This window comes from Coffea arabica, chromosome 7c (assembly GCF_036785885.1).
Source record: "Coffea arabica cultivar ET-39 chromosome 7c, Coffea Arabica ET-39 HiFi, whole genome shotgun sequence".
Lineage (NCBI taxonomy): Eukaryota > Viridiplantae > Streptophyta > Magnoliopsida > Gentianales > Rubiaceae > Coffea > Coffea arabica.
Window position 1 is genome coordinate 24,347,162 of NC_092322.1, and position 7,656 is coordinate 24,354,817.

At 37.6% G+C, this 7,656-nt stretch overlaps 1 long non-coding RNA gene across 1 annotated transcript; it reads right to left on the minus strand.

The window, feature by feature from the left end:
- Window positions 1-2,331: 2,331 nt before the first annotated feature.
- On the minus strand, window positions 2,332-6,488 carry LOC140010160 (uncharacterized). The gene is made up of 2 exons (XR_011817425.1): window positions 2,894-6,488; window positions 2,332-2,793 (listed from the first exon to the last, which is right to left on the minus strand). It is a non-coding gene; the product is annotated as an uncharacterized lncRNA (long non-coding RNA).
- Window positions 6,489-7,656: the final 1,168 nt, after the last annotated feature.

The following is a 7,656-nucleotide window of genomic DNA, read 5'->3' on the forward strand; positions in this document are numbered from 1 at the left end:
CTCAATGGCTGTCGACCAATAATTGGTCTTGATGGGTGTTTTTTGAAATATGCATTTGGTGGTCAGTTGTTGCCAGCAATTGGTAGAGATGGTAATGACAATATGGTTCCAATAGCTGTAGCAGTGGTAGAGGTAGAGAGGTATGACTCATGGAAGTGGTTTCTGGAACTACTAATGGCTGATCTGGGACTTGGTGTGGAAAACATACCCTGGACATTCATCTCAGATCGACAAAAAGGACTGGTCCATGCAGTGAATGAGTTATTTCCAAATTCTGAACACAGGTTTTGCTTGAGGCATATGTACCAAAATTTCAAACAGAAGTTCAAAGGAAAAGAGTTGAAGGACTTGTTCTGGGCAGCAGCAAGTGTTGGGAATGAAGTGGACTGGAAATTAGCAATGAATTCCCTTGAAAAAGCTTCAAAGGATGCACCTGAATGGCTGCAAAAAGTGCCAAGTGTTTTATGGAGCAGGTCACATTTTAGACAAAGTAGCAAATGCGATATTCTTGTGAACAATCTTTGTGAGTCATTTAATAACTGTATCTTAGAAGCTAGAGAGCTACCTGTCATAGGGATGCTTGAGTGGATTCGAAGAAGGCTCATGCAAAGGATTCAAGTGAAGAGGACTGGTATGCAGAAATTTCAAGGAAAAATATGTCCTAACATTGCAGAGAAGATTGATAGGAATCTGAAATTCAGTAGGCTGTGTATTCCCACATGGGATGGCAAGAACAAATATGAAATTGATTGTGGGCCCCGAAAATCTGTTGTGGTGGATCTGAAGGAAAAGACTTGCACATGTGGCTATTTCCAGCTTACAGGTTATCCTTGTGCTCATGCATGTGCTGCAATAGGAGCACGTAGATTGCCTTTGCTTGATTATGTGCATGCCTGCTACAGTAGAGAAAATTACTTGAAAACATATGAGCACACTATCACACCTGTCCCAAGTAATAAGTACTGGGTGAGATGTGAAGAACAACCCTCAAAACCTCCTGCAGTTCGAAGAATGCCTGGCAGACCCAAAAAGATCCGGCAAAGGGCAGCCGACGAGCCTAAAAAGGGTCAAGTCTCAACCAGAAAGGGTCTTGTGGTAACTTGCAAGAGATGTTTTCAGCCAAGACACAATTGAAGGACCTGCAAGAATGCCATTCATCCCAACTCTAAATTCTACAAGGTAACACAGCTTACAGATTTCATAGGCTAAGACTAATTGTTGTCCCAAATCATTTTAATTGAACATTAAAATGAAGTTGTTTTTTATAGGCTCCTGACACCAATGTAGCTTAATCAAGTTCAGAACTTCATTCATCAGCTCCTTCACCAATAGTACCCCCGCAACCAGTCCCAAATCAAGAACAAGCTGCACCTGTTGAAAAAAAAAATTGCAGGCCCGGGAAGCAGTATACGCAGCCAACAATTGCGAGTGTAGCAAAAAATGTGCCTGCTAGACAATCATGTTCTCAGGTTGGATTTCATGTAACGCAAAAGTGATTTAATGAAGCATTTTTCCTTCAAACATTCATATTTTCTACTTCAATTGCAGCCTGTGAGTGGAACAACTTCACTAGCAAAAGGACCCCTTCGTCCTACTGTTGCTGATGTTCTATACAATCTAAGATCCAAGAAAGCAAGAAGATGTTAGAGTTGAATTTTGAAGTGGACTGTATGTTTGTTGATTGCCTTTTTGTGTAGTTTTAAGGAATTAGTGGTTGATGTTAGAGTTGGTAGCAAACAGCTGGAATGTATGTTTCTGATGTATTTTGTCTACTCTGTTTGGAATTGTTATCAATTATTGCAAACTGGAAACTTTGATGTATTTTGATTGGATGCTGTTGGCTTCAGCAATTTGGAGGATTCTTTGCTGATGTTGGACACTTTAATGTACTTATTGACTGTTTTAATGGAGCATTATGATTATGGGCTGCAATGGTATATCTCAATTGCAGAAGAAGCTATTTCTGGGCAGTTTTTATGGGCTGGAATATTTCATGTCCTGTTTGTCTGGGCAGTTTTTGTTTGGTGGGATGTATTTTGTCTACTCTATTTGAAATTGTTATCGTTTCTGGAATGTATAGTGGGATATATTTCTGGAATGTTGGGTGGGATATATTTCTGGAATAGTTTATGGACTGAAAATTTTAATGTACTTTGGTGTACTTATTACTCAAAATTGGAATGCAGAAGACGTTATTGTGTGTGCTTATTGCTCAAAACTGTTTTTAATGCACAAATATGCTTACAAGTGTATATAATAGTTAGATGTTTGTTTCATTGTTTTAGGTAGGACATCTTTCGGAAAAACAGAAGAATAAAGTGCACATTTCCATGAACAAAACAAACTACCTGATTTTCTTCATTTCCATTCATAAGCTTCTTCATTGTCTTATTTTACAGACATTTTCATCAACAGAAGCAAAAGTGAAAAAATAGATACCATTAGACAATAGCTAACTAGTACTTTCAAGTTCTTCACTTCATCATTCAAGTTCTTCACTTCAAAATTCGAGTTCAAGCACGACAAATGTTCTTCAACCATTGGCCTCTCAAAAAAGTTTCCTCTGCCGGTTTCATCTCTATAGATGGGATTACACCATGAGAAAAATCTGCATTCATCCCTTTCACAAACAAAGTACAGCATCCCTTTGGATGCCTTTTCGGACTCAACAATCTTCACCTTTGCCTTTCTTCGACAGTCGCACAGCTTATATTGGTACCGTAGATTCCTAGCTCCACTATCCTCTCGAGAGCTTGAGGAAGACATGAGCAAATTTTTTAGCCAGTCATTTCCCTTCATCAGTAGATAAATCCCAATTTAGTTAACAACATTCTTACTTTAAACCCTAATAACAACAATTTGTTAGCCAAAACCCAAAATCAAATGCTTTTACCTTATGGGCTGCAATTTGTTAGCCAAGATTGTGTAGAAGTTCCTCGCAGGTTGACTTCGTATATAGAGGATGGCTTTACCTTTCAAACCTCCTGTGTGGTAATTTGATTTCTCCCAAAGGCTAGTTCAATTTCTCTCCATCAAGTAGAAATCGATTCTATACACAAGCATCGCTGGGAGGGAGTTTTATTGGGGGCTAAGGGGTACAATAGGAATATTTGCTAAAAATTAAGTATAAAGAATTTGTTTTTAGCTTCCAGTACATCAGTCCCGTTAATTTTACCGATTTCCGTCAGTGTTACAACTTAGTTCAAAGCACGAGGTGTCGCGTTGCATATTTTGAAACCATAGGGGGCTTAGTTGTGTATTAGGTTTAGCACAGGGGGCTTTTTTGTTTTTTACCCTAAAAATAATAGTGGGTAAGTGGAAATGTGCAAATGGATTTACAAAGTAAGGTGAGTAAAAATGACAATGTGAAAATAACATAAAGTGCATGTGTGCGAGTGATATTATAAAGTGTAAGTAGTTGAGTGAAAACGTGCAAAATTAAAGTAGTGTGAAGTGAGGATGTGGGAAAAAGGTTAGAATATAAAGTAGAAGTGTATGTGATAGCGAATGAGTAAAATGCATGAATCCTATAGGAATGCATCAAGACGGGAACGGGGAGTCCTAACTTTGTGACTTTAATTTTCCCTTTGATTAGAAGGGAGAACTAGCGTGCTAAGGCTATTTTGTAGCCACACTCGCTCGTTTCCCTTATCGAAAGGGGACTCTTCAAGTAAATGTACCCTTATAACTAGCATGAGGTGCAAAAATCCTAAAATGAGGGGAAAAGGGGTTCGAGGAGCATGCCAAATGATAAAACTAAGAAAAATGCATGACATGTAGTGAACATGCAAATATGCATTAACGAAAAAGGAAATCCCTAAGGGTCTAGCGTTGGACTAGCCCTTTCTATGAATTCCTAACGGGATAATTAGCCACAACTAGCATTGGACTAGTGTGGTGACGTACATTCATCCATCACATCCATCTATGACTATAGAAAGCAAGTAGGCATGTCAAACACTCATAAACACATAGCACATAACATTTTAGCATGCCCGACTAGATGCAAGAATCTAATAAAGCAAGTAACATATAACAACAAAAGCAAAGCAATCAAGCTAAAGGACCTATTACATTTGCTAGTTAGGCACACGTCTTCAATAGGTCTTCATCAAATGCTCCTCCAAGCCCTATCTATTACAAGCCAAGAGGTGTACACATACCCCATAAAGAATAACTTAAATAAAAAGCAAAAGTAAATGACATAAATAAAAGGAATTAAGGAAAGGCTAGGAAAGCAAAGTAGACATGCAATTTTCACTTATCACGTTGGATCACGTAGGAGATGCAAGAGGATAAAAGAGATTATACCTCCCCCCTTTGTGGTGCTAATAAAGTGGGCAAGACTTAAATTGGGCTAAAGTCACCAAGTAACGGGATAACTCGGGCTAAAACCATTCAAAGCAAAGGATTAATGCACCAATTTAATAGTAAATTATAATCAAACAAAAACAAGTTAGACCAATCAATCATCAAAATCATCTCCAAATGCAATCAAATAATGCATGGTTACCAAGAAAGAGAGATTACCAACCAAGTCCTAAAGTAAACACTCATAATGACTCATTTGTATACATTAACAATCGCTCAAACCCGATCAAACATTACATTTCAAGGGTCCAAGAGTGAATAAGGGTCAATGAATGATTTACCTTGCATTTTAAGACCCAATAGCAACCATTAATCAACCAATTAATTCAATCGAAACATTTAAGAAATTCAAAGGTCCCAAGAGCCAAGAAAGGATCAAGCAATGGTTCAAATGCAAATATTTTAGGGCCTAATTGCAAGAAATCAGCACATATTTGGGCCTTTGAAGAAATGATTGAAAAATTAGGGGTTAAAGCATAAATTTCAGAATTATTTCATGCATGCAACGTAAAAGATTTTTGCATTTTGAAGCTTTCTGCAACTAAACACATGCCGGCTGCATTCATTTCTTTTCTTCGCATACAGATTTCAACCACTTTGATCGAAAAAAATTTTAACCAAAACATTAAAGCTTGAATCTACAACCAGAGAAGCAGCAACAATCAGCTCTCAACCATGCGAAAACTTAAATAGGGATCATACAAGAATGCAAATTTTCCTTAAGAGACTATTTTTCTTCACTACTGATTCTTCACTGCAATTTAGCAGCTTTTTATCCCACATCCCTAATCTATAAACCAACCAAACATTTGCCAACTTAGCACCACAAAAGGCAAGGTGATCAGGTCAAAATCCCACTCAAAACTCCAAGCAGAAACGTCCAAAGTTTTTGACAAAAATTCAGAACTCAACTGGAAGACAGCTTCTTGAACAAACAGTGAGTTAGAGAGAAAGAAAATGGGGAAACGAAAATGCAATGAAAATCCCAAACAAGCTTAGCTAAGAAGGCCTGAATCTAGTCAACTTCCACGCACTATCTTCCTATTTACAACCAAAAACAGATTGAACGTAGTGAATTAAAGACACAAGCGTTCAACAAACAGGAAAATGCAGCAGGGTTCAACTTTCGTTTTTATTGCTGATTGCTGGGTTTTTATTGTGAATGCGCAAGTTTTCCTTTGCTATAACTAAAATCTGGATCAAACATCTTTCTCTAACTTCAAACAAACAAAATTACAGCAAACCGACATTCACATGCACACAGACACATTCTGCAGCAATTTCATCCTACTCCAATCGAAATTCAGCAACAGCGCAAGGAAGTATAAACGTTTACTAACTCCTAACCCAGAACCTCGAGAAAAACACCTAAAACCTGAATCGCAAGAACATACAGACTAACAGGGACAACACTTGCAACACATGGGCCATACTCCTTTGATTTCTCAGGGAAAAAAGAAAAAGAAAAAAAAAACACGAAAGCTACCAGCTTTTGATTCATAAATTTCGGGTTTTCATGTCCAGAAATTCAAATAAAGCACCCGACTTTACACAACAATTCATCATCCAAATATGAGCAAGAACCCAGAATCTCTGGCTATGCAAACTAGATTTCATATGAACTGAAAATAGACAAGAGAACGGGTGGAAAGCTACCTGTTGACCACCTTTGGGTTTGAAGCTTCAGCTTGGGTGATGAAGAAATCGATTGCAGATTCTGATGAAGTCGCTGCTTGGGTTTCTCTCGGTCTCCCTCCTGGTTGCGGCTTCCTCTTCCGGCTGCTCTCCCCCAGACTCTTAAAGCTCTCTCTTTTACTCTTTCCACCGTCAAAACCCTCAGCTTTCTGTTTCTTTCTCTCTTAAAAAAAAACAGTCTTCCTCTCTGTTTGATTTCTTTGCCCAGAAAGCTCTTCCTTTTCCGTTCTTTTCTCTAGCTATCTCCCTCTTCGCTTTTCACTCAGCCCGTCCCCTCTCTTTTGCTCTCGGTCTTCCTCTCACTCGATCTCCCTCAGCCTTTCATTTCCTGTTTTCTTTTTTTTTTTACAGCCGTTAACTCCTCTCCCAACCTCGCTTTTTTTCGCTCTCTCTCGCTTCCCCAGTTTTCTTTTAGCCGTCCACTCTCTCCAAAACCTCTCTTGCGGCTGCTGTTTCCCTTCCCTTTTATAGGACTCCCTAATCCATAAACCCTCACCCGAATGGTGAGGATGAAAGGTTTTATCATCTGAAAAATCCAGCCATCCGATGGTATGTTCCTGTCCTTGCATGCTGCGTTTCCGCAGCTTGCATGCTGCGGGTCCTCCTCCTTTTTTTTTTTTTTTTAGTAATTTAACAAAATGGTAAGAAAATTAAATGAAAACCAACATTCTAATTAACATCGGATAAAAATGAATAAACTAGAAATAAAAAACAGCAAAAATGGCAATTTTTCATTTTTCTTTTCATTTTTCATCATTTTTTTTAAATTAGTAGATAAAATAAATGCTTGTAAACTAATTAAAATAGAATAAGAGACACGAAACAGGAATCAACCAAAATAAATCTAAAATCGAAACAAATAAATCCAGAATTAATTAAAAAAAATGAAATTCGAAACGAAAAAATTTGGTGTCTACACTCACTTCATTTTTCATTAATCGCACTCACACTCACACTATAATTTTTATCATATGGTTTTCATTGATTAGATTATATGATACAATAAATGATAGGTGTACAATTAATAAAAGGTCGAGTGAGATTCATATTTTCCTTCTTTGTTCATGTCTTAATAATACCTTACGTGACAGAGAATTTGGAACCATCTCAAAAAGCCCTTTCTAACCACTGTAACAAAGAATCAACCTCAACCAAATGATTTTTTTTTCTACAACACCTTTGCCCCATTTTATATTAAGTTTTTGAATCTGAACTTACTGGGACAAGCAATCCGAGGCATATCTCCTCCGAGACCATAGGTCGCTTACAAAGATTTTTAAAAATCATTACCAACACAACTCTCACATCAGTAGCCGAATTCGAACACACGACTTTTTGTGAGGAAGTAACCCCTCCTTGCCAATTGAGTCAACTTGTTTTGGTTGTATTATCAATTACTACAAATATCAAAAAACCAAAAACTAAATACTCTTGGTGACAACTTAAAGAACCATTTATTTCCAAAAAAAAATCAGTACTCGCTACAAAAAATACTTGTAGTGGCACCTTTACACTAGATGCTCAAATGTTAGTCTACAATAGGTTGTGGAATGAAAGCAAGCCAAGAGACACTAGCAAACCGATCCTCAT